Source organism: Pezoporus occidentalis, unplaced genomic scaffold (genome assembly GCF_034315485.1).
Source record: "Pezoporus occidentalis ecotype Australia unplaced genomic scaffold, CSIRO_AGI_Poc_V1 ctg239, whole genome shotgun sequence".
In the NCBI taxonomy this organism is placed as follows: domain Eukaryota; kingdom Metazoa; phylum Chordata; class Aves; order Psittaciformes; family Psittacidae; genus Pezoporus; species Pezoporus occidentalis.
In genome coordinates this window covers 710,362-724,618 of record NW_026914275.1, presented here as the reverse complement: position 1 = coordinate 724,618, position 14,257 = coordinate 710,362, and the positions used below count along the sequence as shown (strand labels likewise).

At 43.3% G+C, this 14,257-nt stretch overlaps 1 protein-coding gene across 4 annotated transcripts in view; it reads left to right on the top strand.

Moving 5' to 3' along the window:
* The window catches only part of LOC134165373 (glypican-5-like), a 391,916-nt gene that overhangs the window by 8,454 nt on the left and 369,205 nt on the right, over positions 1-14,257 (top strand). The window contains exon 1 of one of the 4 annotated variants that reach the window (XM_062622060.1): positions 2,901-3,207. The exons of the other annotated variants lie outside the window; for them this stretch is intronic. The gene's annotated coding sequence lies outside the window, so the exon portion shown is untranslated. Of the gene's footprint in view, positions 1-2,900; positions 3,208-14,257 lie in introns of those variants that run through there. 4 annotated transcript variants of the gene reach the window in all.

The following is a 14,257-nucleotide window of genomic DNA, read 5'->3' as shown; positions in this document are numbered from 1 at the left end:
AAGATCCCTGTCTGTCCACTAAGGGTAAGGATGACAACTGGTTATCCTACTGCAAAGGAGACAGGCATCCGTGGGATGACACCCTTATTGAGTGACACACTGAGAGAGATGCACTGAATCAAGCAGCTCACTCAGAAGTGTAAGGTCTCTGGGTTGATTTTCTTGCTCAGCTTATGTGCTACACAAGGACTGATGCAGAGCTTTAGCTGGAGCTGTTGCGTTGAATAAGTTTTGTCTTGAATTTTGGGCAGATCTTAACACGAAATATTTGAAGTGCCTTATAGAACTTGCTACTTCAGGGTGGTAACAGTGTTATGCTGAGTAGCTGGGAGGAAGGAAATCTGTGGGATTACCAGGCCTCCCTCTGGAGAGAGGGAGTGCCTCTCTTGCTTGTGTTTCCAGATTGTCCATGCCCACCCCACACACTTGGCTCTATTGCTGTTTTAGAGGATATAGGGTCAGGACAAGTTCATTATCCTGCTCATTAACTCCACATTCTGCTGGTGCAAGGAAGTTATCAGTAAAAAGCATGGCAGGTTAACAAACTGAGCACCTGGGGCAAATGCAGTACTTGAGCTGGCTAACACCAAATCAAAATAAATACAGCCTGAACTGTGAAGCCTGACTAGTCCCAGTGCAGCTGATGGCAGCCTTAGCATGAAATGCCTTCTGCATGATAGCTCCTGAAGAATATACATAGCTCATTGGGGTTTCTCTATCCCTTTAAAACTTTCTGTGCTTTCAGGATTTGTGGCAGAATTCATTCTTCATCGAACTCATTAAAGCTTCTTTCTCAAACTGGACATATGTTGTCTGGTTATCCAGACAACCCCTGTAACTCCCATATGCTTTTACCTAGCCTGGTTTATTACTGTTTACTAGGCTAATGATGCCGCCTTAATGCTCCTGTTAATCTTTTTTCTTCCACAAGTGTCACTGTTCCTATTCTCACACTTTTTTCCCCATGAGAATCCCCATTAAGTCATTCCCTTCACCATCTAAATCCTTTCTCAAACACTTGTGTTTTACCAGTAATGCTGAATCCCTCTTCTGCATGCATGCACATGTGCAGGTGGGATGGCACATGTGTCATTTAGAAGCGTTAAGAACTGACTTTCCTGCTTGTGGCTGTTTCCAGCAGGGTTGCTGCTAGTGCTACGTTTTTACTATGAGCTTTCTCCTGCAGCTCCTCTCTGTTTCCCTGTTTCATGTACAGTAAGAACTGTATTTCTATGTGCGTGTATACATGTATAAATTCCCTGATGTGCAGCTTGTGGCACTCCTGTGCATGCCAGAACAGCAACAATCCTAGGAAGTAATAGGGTCACCAATTTCAGTGGGCTGTGACACCAGAATGCAAGTTTTGTAAAGCAACCACAGAGCAAGAATGTTTCTATTACACAGTTTGGTGCATGGTTTGACACAAGCAGATAGTTTGAAACTGGAGCTTTTGATTAAAGCAAAGGGAAGGCGGGGAATGGCTGGTAAAAAGAGAAACTTGCAAAGCTGATGGTGGATATGTATCTCATGATGCTTCGCTGATACTTGAGAATTTTGTCTTCTCTGCTTCAAAAAGACCTAGAGATCTTGTATCATAGAATCACAGAGTGCTTTGGGTTGGAAAGGACCTTAAAGCTCATCCAGTTCCAATCCCCTGCCATGGGCAGGGACACCTTCCACTAGACCAGGTTTCTGGGGATGGGGTGTCCCCCATGACAGGCCACAAACTCCCCAAGGGCATCTGTTACTAAGAGTTAACAGCCCCCAAGCACTGACCTGGTTAACCAGGGTGTCTGTCTCCTGCTTTGTCTCTATGTGACTGCCACTGGCCCAACGTTGCTGTTGCCAGGAGGGGCTGTGATCCTCTCTTCTAGTGCATGCTGCATTATGGGGCAGCAGCAAATCAGGCATAGCTGTCTGAAGGCAGGGTCATGGTGAGGAGGGACTGGGGCTATTTTCAGATAAATATTGTTTTGCAGCATTACTTTTGTCATTGAGAGCCTGACCGGGATGCCAGCGTTTTCCACAGCTGGTTAAAAATCACATTGCATCAAACAGATAAATGTTCAGACTGTGCTTAGTGCTGTCCTGGGGGGGGGGGGAGGGATGTCAATTAGGCAGCAATAAAATAAATGTGGAATACTTTGACGAATCTGACATGAAACAAGAACTACCAAAGGTATGTGTGTGTCTTACTAGTGGTGTAACAATGTGTAGAACTGGAGGTATGGGCATTTGAGGTGGGGAAGGATGGGCTAATGCTGATGTCTGTGCTCATCCACAGAGAAGGCTGCGTTGCAAGTGCTGTTCAGACAACAGTGCTGCAGCATGCGTGCCAGCTGTGTCTGCAGGCTTCCTGTAAGAATATTTTAAGTATATTGCCTTTGGTTTTAGTTTCATGGATAATTTTAGAAAGCATATGTCAGGGGCTCTAATTTCCAAATTACTGCTGCTGTTACATGTGTCAGATGGTATCTATTCTTTCTTGACAAAACTTTCTCATCATCAGCATTGACATTCAATACTTCTGCTCCAATGTTGCCACTTCTAGTTCATGGGAAAGTTGCAGAGCTGATTCTGATGTGCATGTAGGAACAGCCATATCCATACTTCAGCACACAATGCTAAAGAGGTGTTGGAAACATCAAAAGCATTGAATTCAAACTTAGCAAAGTTTGCAAGTGTGGGTTGTTTTTGTTTTTTTTTAGATGTACAGTAGACAAATGCAACCTGTGAGAGATCGGTGCTCTTGTCTTCGGTTGCTCAGAATCCATGTGCTGATGTTAATTTGAGCTCACTGGTCTCCCTTCCAGCCCCTCTTGCATCATAATGCTGACATCACCCATGTTTCCATGGTAGCCAGGACTGGTCTATATGTGCAGGCAGCCTGCACCCAGCCAAGTAGCTGAGAGGAGCCCTTTGTAGTGCAGGACCATGGGGTGGCTCCTCAGCCATCAGCAGGCCTGCCTGGGCAGCACTGCTTGCTCTTGGTCATACCTCAGTGGTTTACAGGAGCTGCTTAAAACCCACCGCCTGCACAGTCAGAGGTGGAGTTGGAGCAATGGGCAAAGTAGACTGTTGCCCCTGTCTTCCACACTTCATTGGAAGTCAAGTACCATGGTCTAAAACTATCCAGTTGTTGCATACCTGCATCAAGCTGGATGTTTTGAGGAAGCTTCAGGAAGAACGGTACATGCATTTATACAGGTATGTTATTTTTACAAACTTGTTTTTGTAAAGCTCTAAGACTAGAGCTTTACTCCACAGCTTTACTGGGCTGTGGAGTATACTTTCCGTAACTTTTCTATACAGAATGGTTAGGTTGAATGGGATAGCCTCTGCTCCTGTGGGGAAGAGCTATCCACATGTGACCAAGAGAGAGTTCTTTACATGCCCCCCAGTCTTGCAGACTCTGAAATGATTCGGTTTGATAGTTGCTTCCTAGTTCATCCTGGGTATGTCTGAGCTTACCTCCTGGGTTACATCAGCATTGCTCCAGAAATCTGCTAGAAAAGTAGATATATAGTGGGAACAGAGACTCCACTGTGCTTTCTGCATTCTTTTCTCATGGCCATCTAGCACTCAGAAGCTGGGGGATGCATGTGCCTGGCTGGCCTGCAGAAAGGTTAAAAACTAAATGGCGAGATGGGAAAAGAGTGAAGAGTCTGAAGACTTGGATATTAAAGAGTAATTTTAGGGAACAGGGAAGCCTAGGAAACTGCACACAGATGGAATGGTGAGGTCTGAGTAGAGAAAGCAGTGCATGGCATGAAGTTAGAAGGAAGGGGTAGCCTGAGTTCTTGAGGGAGAAACTAGGGTTCCACAGTGAGAGTTCCACTTTCGTGTGTCAGTGCAGGAGCAGGTCCAGAGAAGGGCAGTGGGGCTGGTGCAGGGCCTGGGGCCCAAGTGTGATGGGGACCTGGGGGGGGGGGGCGGTGGCTGTCTGTAGAAGAGGAGGCTCAGACGGGACCTTATTGCTCTCCACAACTGCCTGACAGGAGGATGGAGCCAGGAGGGTGCTGGGCTCTACTCCTAAGGAACAAGGGATAGGACAAGTGGAAACAGCCTCAAGCTGTGCCAGGGAGGTTTAGACTGGATATTAGGAACAGTCCCTTCTCCAGAAGGGTAGTCAGCATGAGAACAGGCTGCCCAGTGATGTAGTGGAATCGCCATCTTTGAGGTTATTTAAAAGACATGTAGGTGTGCTTTGAGAATTGGTTTAGTGGTGGTCTTGGCAGTGCTGGGTTAATGGTTGGACTTAATGGTCTTTTCCAACCTCAGCAACTCTATGAGTCTACCTGAGTGAGGACAGGGTTCAACTGTTGAACTTTTCTGTTGCTGTGCAATAACAGATTTGTGATAATGATTTTACTACACAAAGAAGTGGATTTGCTTGCTATTCCTCCTTAACCTGCATTTACTAAGGCAGTCTTACGTAAGTGCATTCTGATTTTATGAGGCTATAAATAGTGCTTGGCATTGTAGCTGGCATGGGATGGGCATCACAGCAGAAAAGATTTAACATGTTTTTTTCTGCCAATAAAGGATTTTTAGGAGAAATGTCAGGAACTGAACGTTCAGCAGCCTTTAATTGTGACTTCAGAATTGCAGATGTTGTCAAGAGCTTTTGGAGTAGTGTTTTTGTAATGGGTCTGCACAGTGTGCTGAAGATGAGCTGAGTCTGAGCTACTATGAACTTAAGTAAGCTTGTTTTTTTAATCCAGACTCTATTCTGCCTCTGTTACTGCCACCAACTGCTTTGATGTCAGCTTGGCAGATTGGGCATATTTCCAACTTCCACTTGCAAACCTGAGTGTGGTGTGCACCAGACGTGCCCCAGAAATCTTCCAAAGCTGGGCTTTTGTCTTCTGTCAATGAACTGCAGAACCTGGGGGGAATGATAGAAGAATTGGGGAACCCTGAACTCCTTTTTCCAAGGTGAAAAGGGCTTTCTGGAGCCCTGTGGTTTGTTCAAGCCTCTGTAGCCTGAGGTTGAAATCCTGGTGTTTCAGAGCAAGTACAGGTGTTCTTACCTGCTGATCATATCTTCATGAAGTGGATAAGTGTGGCTGCTGTGGCCATCAGGGTTACCTTGGCCACACATGATGTTTTGTGGCAGGTAGGGCATGAAAGGGTGCAGAAGTGACAAACTAGCACAAGTCCCCTCTTGAGGTCTAAGTGCAGCATCTTCCCAGCAAGACTGAACTGGAAGAAGGAGGGATGGAATTCTTATTTTAAAACCTTAGCCAGGAATAAGTGATATATTAGACTAGAGCTGGAGCTTACAGACTTGCGCATTTACTGCCTATGAGTATTGTGGGCTGTTTGAGTGGGATTTATGAAGGCCCCTAAAAACCCACCCATTTTTTTGTGCTTCTTTTCTTTGCTCCGACTCATATTTAAAGTTCTGAAATTCAAAATGAAATTGTTCCTTGCTATGGAATTGTCTGGGTGGTGTGAAGCTGACTGCCTGGAGTGCAGGAATCCTGTCCATCCACAGAAAGAGTAGTGTCTCTTTTCTGTGTGATGAATATTTACCAGTCAGCATGTCTGACAGCCTTTTAGAACTAAATATCACTTGAAATCAGCTGATGGAATTTTTGACTATAATAAGATAGATGAATGAATGGAAAAGGGAATTCACATTCCAAATCCTTCCAGAGTAAGTTATTAAAAATAACAAAATTGGAGTAGGGGAGGGAACAGGCTTATCAGCACCTGGAGAATAATGGATTTCATGATTGCTAAAAGCTGTTTGGGCTGTTGCAATGAAGGTCAATATCTGGCACATGCTGACCTTGGAAGTAGTCAGGGGTCCCAATAAATATTTATTGGAAGGAAGCTGACTCAGTTCTTTGGATGTGTAAACCTGGAAATCTTTGCTCTGGACAGTTCTGACAGTTATCCTATGCTGCCTCCTCTGACTTTACTCCCCACTGTCTCATTTTTCTTCCTTCTGTCAACCTCATGTGGAAATTTATGTGCAGAAATTGTAATAGTTTCTACAGCTTTTCTATGGAAAAATTACAGATCCTATTGGAGAGAAGGAAGGTCTGACTGAAGGATGGGCTGGGAGGCAGGACTTGAGTTCAGCACTAGTCTCAATTAAGGGCCTTTTGAGTAGTCTAGGGGCAAACCATTTAATCTGTCTGTTCCCCATCTGTAAGATCAGGGTAATAATGTTTCCTCTAGATGTACAGCATCAGGCATCTGCAGGCCTTTATTTTAGCTTGGAAAGCCACTATACTAACTTCTACAGGAAAAGCAGCAAGGTAAGATCAATGGATGGAGCACCTTGTTTCCCAAACTGAGTTTGACAGCCCATCTGGGGGACAGGAGGAATGAAGGCAAGAGCAAATACACTCATGTAATCTTGTGGTTTTTTGCTCTGCTCAATTGTGGCATCAACTGTATCTGTTTAACCTTTGCAGCTAAGGGCTCCTGATGTTTTATCACGGAAGAGTCCTTTGAAGCTCCTCTTGTGTCTGTGTATCAAGGTGATTATACTGAAGTGCAGCCAGCTGAAATAGATTCCAGGGACCAAAAAAGTGTGTGAATAACTACTTCACTGCCTGTATCTGGTCTTGACCAGTATATGCTCTAGTTACTGTTCAGCATTCTGTAGCTACGGTATTCCAGTAAGTTGGAGCTAACCTGGCCAGTGTCTCAAAGTCACAAGGTGTAGTTTTGAAGTATGTAATTCCAGACCCTAAAAGCTTAACTTGAGGCTGTGGTTTACTGCTCTACCTTGGTGTGCAGCAGAAAGAGGAGTCCTGCCCTAGGACTCTTGTGTGCAATACCAGATGTGCTCCCTGTAGGTTAGAGAAACAGTATATGATTATGTATTTATACTGATAGTGCTAAAGGCCCATCTGTTTAGTATTGTGCTTGGTGCTGTACAAGTGTATGGCAAGTCATGATCTCTGCATAAAGAGGTTTTTGTCTCAAGTAATAACAAAAGAATAAACTAGGCAACAAAACAAATGAAGTGACAGGGGAAAAAATAAAGAATATTTAGTTAGGTGAGATCAGTAACTGCAGTGTCTTTCTGGAAATGACAGTTTTCCAACCTTGTCCCCCCCTTCTTTTAAAAAGAGTTGGCAAAACAAAACCAAGTGTTAGATCTAATTTCATGCTGATGTGGATTAGGCGTGTCTGCACTGAGAAGACTAAACAATTTATATTTATCCAAGCAAGCTCTGAATGAGCTTCTTCAGAGGCTGTTAGCAAGCAGGTGAGAACACATTGCAGACTGCAGGTGGTTCTCAGCAGCTGGGGAGATGTATGGGGTTTCTGCCCAATCCTGAGCCTTGTGCTGCTGTGTGACATGCAGCTGGACAAAACAAGCACTGTTCTTTGATGCTCTTGCAACACTGTGAGCAGAACCTAGCCCAGAGGAGGGAAGCTGCTTACAGCAGTGATAAATCATCACAGGTGGGTTATTGCTGCAGCAGCTTTGGGGTGATGAGAGTTTGGAGGGACTACAGAGGTAGTTTTGAGATAGTCAAGGGTGTGTTTCGTGTGCAAAGACAGAGACCAAATTTGAGGCCTGCAATGAAGTTGAGGGGGACAAACTCCGGAAGAGTGATGAGATGAATTGAGTATGGAGACTGGTGAGCTGTGGAAGCTGTGACTCAAGCTTTCCTTGATGCTGTATGTGAGGGGGTCACTGTCATTGTTTGAGAAGGGACCCAACAGTATTGTGGCTTTCCTAAGGGGAACCAGATCCTCCTAACACTTCCTTGCACTGGAAAGCACATCGGACGTGAGATACCAACTGAGATTTTCAGAGTTGTGCTTGCTTGTGGAATTTATTAGCAAGACTCCTCCTAGTTAAGATAAAAGTGGGTGTCTGAGAGAACCACTTAAATCCTCACATCCCTTAGTTCTCAGATTGTCTGTGCTTCCCTTGTGGCAATTGACACTCATTATGTCACAAGTGCAAATTGCCACAATGTGTTTTGTTAAATTTGATGTAATGAGGAAAGAATTCACATAGCATCAATACCTCATCCTTTTGCACTGACTGTTAGTGGGAACCAATAAAATCAGACACAGCCTTTCTGTATTAAGTGTACAAACAACCCAAGAGATCAAACCCGCTGACTTCAGTCGCGTCAGATTTTCATGATTAAATCCATGTTTCTAGCACAAAAGACAAATGTAGTTGAGCTTCTTGGAGAGTCCTCAGTTCTAAAGGGGCATTGCCACAGTGTGAGGTGTCTGGCCCTGGGCAGTGGGGCATACTGGTTTGGAACGGGTTGTGATATGGTGGGTACTCCCTTGGTGAGTCCCTTAGGTTAAGCCATTGTTTCTCAGCATTCCAACTGTTTCCCCACCCTGTTTTGTAGGGAGCTGTGTGCTAGGAATTTGAGACCTGATCTTGTCTGCAGGGTGCCAGCACTCTCCCTGGGAGACATTTACTAGCAAAGGCTGGGGAGCACATTCTCTGAACAGAGATAGGGGATGGTATGTGGAGGGCAGCCTACTCTGCAGGCAGCTTTGTGGGAATCACGTCTGCAGTGGTCTGTTTTTTTTAATGGGCTAGTTGGATACTAAAAACATATTTGTAAGGGAAACCTCTTAGTCTTACAAACCTCTTTAGAAGACCTAAAATAGAGACAAAGAGCTTATTTGAATGATAGTCCGGTGTAATACTAGCAGGAGTCAGGAGATGGGGCTATGTTAGCTGAATCCTCTTGATTCCGTGTCGCTGGCTGTAGGGACAGACGGGAAATCCCTTGCGTGAAAAGATGCCCTTCGCTCGCCAGTGTGCCGAGAATGCTTTGTGCAGACACAGCTGAGATCCAGGCTTCCACCATGTAAAAGCCCACAGCAGCGTGTGTAAGCTCGAGATAAGGGTTCTTCTCCTCTTGCAGTGTGCCTTAGGACACAGATTCCATCCCTAGTCCTGTGTGCAGGGCAGGTGATACAGGAAGTCTTCTGGCTTGGTTGTCAGGGATTCTTCTCCACACTGCCAGGAAGCGGGTTAAAATCCCACTCAGTTTGGTGTTCAACATCTTTAAACGGTCAGCTCTTTAAAGTGTATAAAGTGTAGCTTGAAATAAATCCTCATTCTTCTGCACTGCATGTTGCTAGATACAAACAAGCAGAACTTTCTCCCCAGGTATTGTATTCCTCTTAAAAAAAGGCTGAAATAAGAGATTTCTGTGACCTGAAACACCTAATTCAGGCTCCATGGGACTCTGCCATCCAATAAGCTTTTTGCTCCAGAGCTCAGAAATATTTTCTTTTAAATTGCATTAAAATAGCAGATGTTAAAAATATGCAGCTTGGGAGAGAGAAAACTGCTTTCCCCTTCTCCCTTCCCAAAGGTCCAGAATAATAGATAACATTAATATGACATCGGAGTCTGTATCTTCATGCAATTGAACGTTTCATGGTATCTGGATTAAGTGATGATAAAGAAACCAAATTGAATGTGGCTTGGAAGATTTTGTGTGCATCTGTAATTCATCTCCAGCTTTCTTTTTCACTCTGAGGGAAGAGGAGCAGGGAGTGCTGTAACAATAGTACCAGGCACTACAGGTTGGATTTAGTGCTAGTGAAAGCTAGCATGGATCCTCCGAGGCCAGAAGAGTTGCATGCCTTCTGAGAAACTCCCAGGTCCCTGTTATGTGTAGATTAACAGCCAATTATACTAATTGAATTCCCAGCTAAAGTAGAGAATAAACCAATGTTGTTTCTAACTGAATATCATCTTATTGGAACAAATGTGTGGTATCTGTGAGCCATGTGCAGAGACCTTTAGAGGATGCTAATTGCTAATACTTGAAGCATCATGTTCTTTGCCTTATAAAATTCCTTGTTCAGGGAATGAGCTAACACAGAGCTTACTTCTGGCTTGATGGTCAGGAACAGAAAATGTCAAGGTATTAGCAGAGCTGATGTGTGGTTTGTTTATATGTGTATGTAAATAATTCCTCTAAACTATGGTCCTTCCCAAACAAGTTGGGATGACCTTTTAGCTTTGGGTTGTTTTGAAGTATGGTCATTAATCCACGAGTAGGGCAGTCATGATTTCTCCTCTGTGTATAAAAAGCAGAAGGTAACTATCTCTGAAGCTTTTGGAATGTAAAATGCTATACAGAAGGGAGGTTTGGGTGAGAGGAAATGCTGGATTGAAAACAGGAGGAGACTGGAAACTGGATAACTTGCTGTCTTGGCTTGTAGCTTGGCACACGGGAATTCCAAGCTCCTGTCATGGGAATGAGTCATTCTTAAGTATGTGTGGTTACAGCAGAAAAAAGATGTAGACGGCTGCAGAAAATGTTTTTACAGTGTTCACTTAAAAATGCTTTCCTTCCAAGTGTTAAATTGCTTGAAGCATGTAGGGCTGAGAAACCTGAACATTCTTCAGGGTTTCTCCACAAATGTGTTGATGGCTCCAGATAAACCCAAGGTCTGTGGGTTTTTGCAGTTAGCTACACTGACAGGAAGTTTGATTGTTATGTTCCGGAGGAAAATACCACAGGGAAGAACAGTTTTCTTCTGCCGTGCCAGTCCAGTCCCACTGAATCCAGTGTGGTAATGCCAGTGTACACGAAGGAAGAATCCAACCTGTGGTTCTTTGTAGTGCATCTCAGGACACAGTGGGTGGCAAAATACAGATGTGTTGTATGGATGTATCTATGCCAGCTGTACACCAGTATCCGGTGTACTTCTCTGGTTTTGTGTTGTAGCACCTAGTAACTTCTTGAAATACATTATTAGCACATTTGGAATAGCAGTTTGGGTTACTCTGGTGACTCACAAGTACAATATTTTCATTGTACCAATCTAATTTTCCTCTTAAAATATTAACAAATGGAACGTTTTGCTTGTATAACATTGAAGCACTAGATGTTTTCTGAAGTCTCCCTCTAGCTCCAATTGCATGGTCCGGTGTAAAATGGCTGTCATTAACTTCTGGAATGATTTTAGTCAGTCTTCACCGAGTACAAGCACATTTATCTACAACTTCTATGGTAACTTCTAAATGAAAGGAAAACTGACACATTGGAGCTGGAAATCTGGGCTCTTCCAACAGGAAGATACTAAGGATCAGATGTGCAACACCCGGGGTTTTTTTTAAAGGTGGCTTCACAGTGGAGTAGTGCATAGTTCATGTTTTAGTGTCAAGTTTGCAATGACATGATTAATGTCCTGCTTTGCAAGGAGAAGTGTCATCTCTGAGCTGAGGTAGGCAAGGTAGGAATAAATAGGTATTGGTGACTCTAAGGAGAGCTCACTGTCTGCACATGCCAAGTAGCTGCCTGCTGTGGCTCACAGCATGTAGGTACTATCATCTGAATGTAGGTTTTGTAGCCATAAAACTACAATGTCTTGCCTAGCTTGGTTAAGGAGATGAAATTTTGTAAGTTATAGTATAAGACCAAATGCCCTTAAGGTCCTTTCCAGCCCTAACTATTCCATGATTCTATGACACACTTGGTGTTTTGGGTGCGAGGAATCGATGCCTTCAGGTGCAGCTGCAACAAAAGGGTATGTTTTCCACTTTAGGGTGCATTTCACACTGAACAAAGGCCCAGCCCATGCAGGGAGGGTGAGAGCCTTGGAATGGAAATGCTGTTGCAATGTGGTAATGTGCAATATGGAAATCAACAGAGTATGGATTATTGCTAAAAGCTACATTCAGGTTGAGTTAGTGAATATTACTCTCTATAAATACTGTAGCATTGTGGTTTTGGCTGTAATCACTGAATTGTCCACTCCTGAATGGTCAGATTCTGAGCATTACAGACTCCATGTTGCCCACAGATGCCTGTCCCTTGGAAACTACTTGTGTAGACGTTTTGGTATAATGCATGTGAAAAGCGTGAAGATAAGGTGCTTTATGGATTGCCCCTCTCCAGTGCTAGGGTACAGTTGCGATGGGCTGGCACTGGTAAAATCAGAGGACAACTAATTGTGCAGCTTAAAATAGCCTGTCCTTTAGTATGCAGTGAAGAGCAATGGTGGCTTCAAATTGACTTTCTGGGATACTAAAATACCTAGATCTGCTCTGATCTCTGAATCATATCAGTCTGAGAAAGCTAAATACTGTGTTGCCTTATCCTTTAAAATGAAGGTGAAAACAGTTGCTGTTTATAATGCTTAAAAATGGTTGTCAAATTCTGTTCACTAAAACATGAGCTATCTTACCAGTTGATGTCTTTTAATATAGTAACCCTGGGAATAATTCACAGGCACCTAGCTTAACCTGGCACAAAACACTGCATCTCATCATGGAGAAAACTTCTGCTACTTATGTACAGTAATGAAGATTTTAAATCACATTAGTTTTAGTGTTATTTATAGACTGTAGGGTGAGAAGTTATCTCAGTCCTTTAGGATTACATTGTACAGAAAGCTATAGTTATGCAGTGAATTAAAGGCACGAAAGATCTTGTGAATGTGACATTAAATTACAGTTCTTGAGCACTTGGGTCAAGAAACAAAAATATTCAGGTTTTCATACTGGCAGTTCTCTGCAGGGTAGGTTCTATATCAAGGCTGCCCCTGAGACAGGTCTGCTGTGCTGTAATTAGGACTGCAACAGAAGGTCTGCTCAATAAAGAGCATAATTTCAGTAGCTCATACAAAAGGTGAGAAGAAGGAAGCAAAATAACCTTGTTTTGAAAATAAGCTCTCTGAAATAAAGCAAGGACATCAAAGCATTGTAACAAAGGTCTGAGTTGTCAGATGTTCCTTTCCTATTGATGTAGCAATATTAGAGCCAGAATTCAAGTGCTCATCTCCTAGGGACATTGTAAGAAGAACCCCTTGAGGGGTTTTCTTGATGGGGCTTTAGCTAGAAATACATTCAGTGAATATGAGCTGAATTTTTTAACTTCAGTATCAGCTTGGCTTCTGCTCCTGTGAGGTCTTCCCTGAATCACTGTAAGGAGTGATTCAGATGCTGGACCACCATTTCTCTATCAATTGCAATAAATTTCATCTATAGTTTCTAAAATATAGCTTTAAGGACAATAAAACAATCCCAAAGAAGCCACATTACCCCAGTGTGACCAGGACAGGTTTCAGGCAAGGAATTATTTCAAAATCACTGCCAATTTCTCCAGTTCATACTGACAGAGGCTGAAGTCCTTTTATGAAGCTTCCTGTTGAGCATGGGGTTGCTTTTTAGGGGGGAAGCAATGTATTACATGTTCCTCCACCTTTTTAGGAGACTTTGGAATAAGTGGAGGAGGTTTGAACATCTATGTTGGGCTTGGTATCTCTGAATGTTTGAAAGTTTCACCTCTTTCTAATACCTCTTTCTTAATGATGGTCAGGGAGATTAAAGTGTCTAGATCTTTACAGCTTTGACTGTCTTAGCCTCCATGTGTGTATTATGCAGTCTAGCACTAGGTGATCACTGAGGATACTCCCAACTCCTGTTTGTAAAGCCACATGTAAAGAATTAGTAACAAGAGTTAATTATGGAAAAAATTATCTAAAAAAGTAAGCAAGTTCCAGCCTGGTGTCTCATACCTATGTTTCATTCTTGTTTTATTGTAATTTTTTATGATATCCTCACAATCAGCCAATGGAATGAGAAGGGGCAAATATCGGGCATTAACTACACGAGATCATTCAATACCTAAAGAGGGCCTATGAGAAAAGGGTATGTAGGGATATAACAAGGGGAATGGCTTGAAACTGTCAGAGGCGAGATGTAGATTAGACATTAGGAGGAAGTTCTTCCCTGTGAGGGTGCTGAGGCACTGGCACAGGTTGCCCAGAGACGCTGTAGCTGCCCTATCCCTGGCAGTGTTCAAGGCCAGATTGAAGGGGGCTTGGAGCAACCTGGTCTAGTGGAAGGCGTCCCTGCCCATGGCAGGGGGCTGGAACTGAATGAGCTTTAAGGTCTCTTCCAACCCAAACTGTTCTGTGATTCTAAGGGCTAAAGGAAATATTTTTGCACCCAAGACTTATTGAAGTATTTTCTACCTAGTACTGTGTGTATTCTAAATTTTCTGAAGTTTTTATTGCCAATTATTTATGCAGTACATAGGGCAAAGTGGTCCTAAACTACCACCTTCTCTGCCCTCTGTGTAGGCTTGCGCTCTTGCCTCTTTGCTTTTGTATTTTTCTTCTTACTCTTAGAAAATGGAGGCATTTTCCGAGGTATCCAGCACAGAATTTACCAAGTGAAGCTAGACTCCCCTAAGGAAAATTTCCACCCAGAGTTGGTGCAGCTGCACTTGTTTTAGATGCCTGTCAGGTCACTATTTTTCTTAGGAAGGTAGGA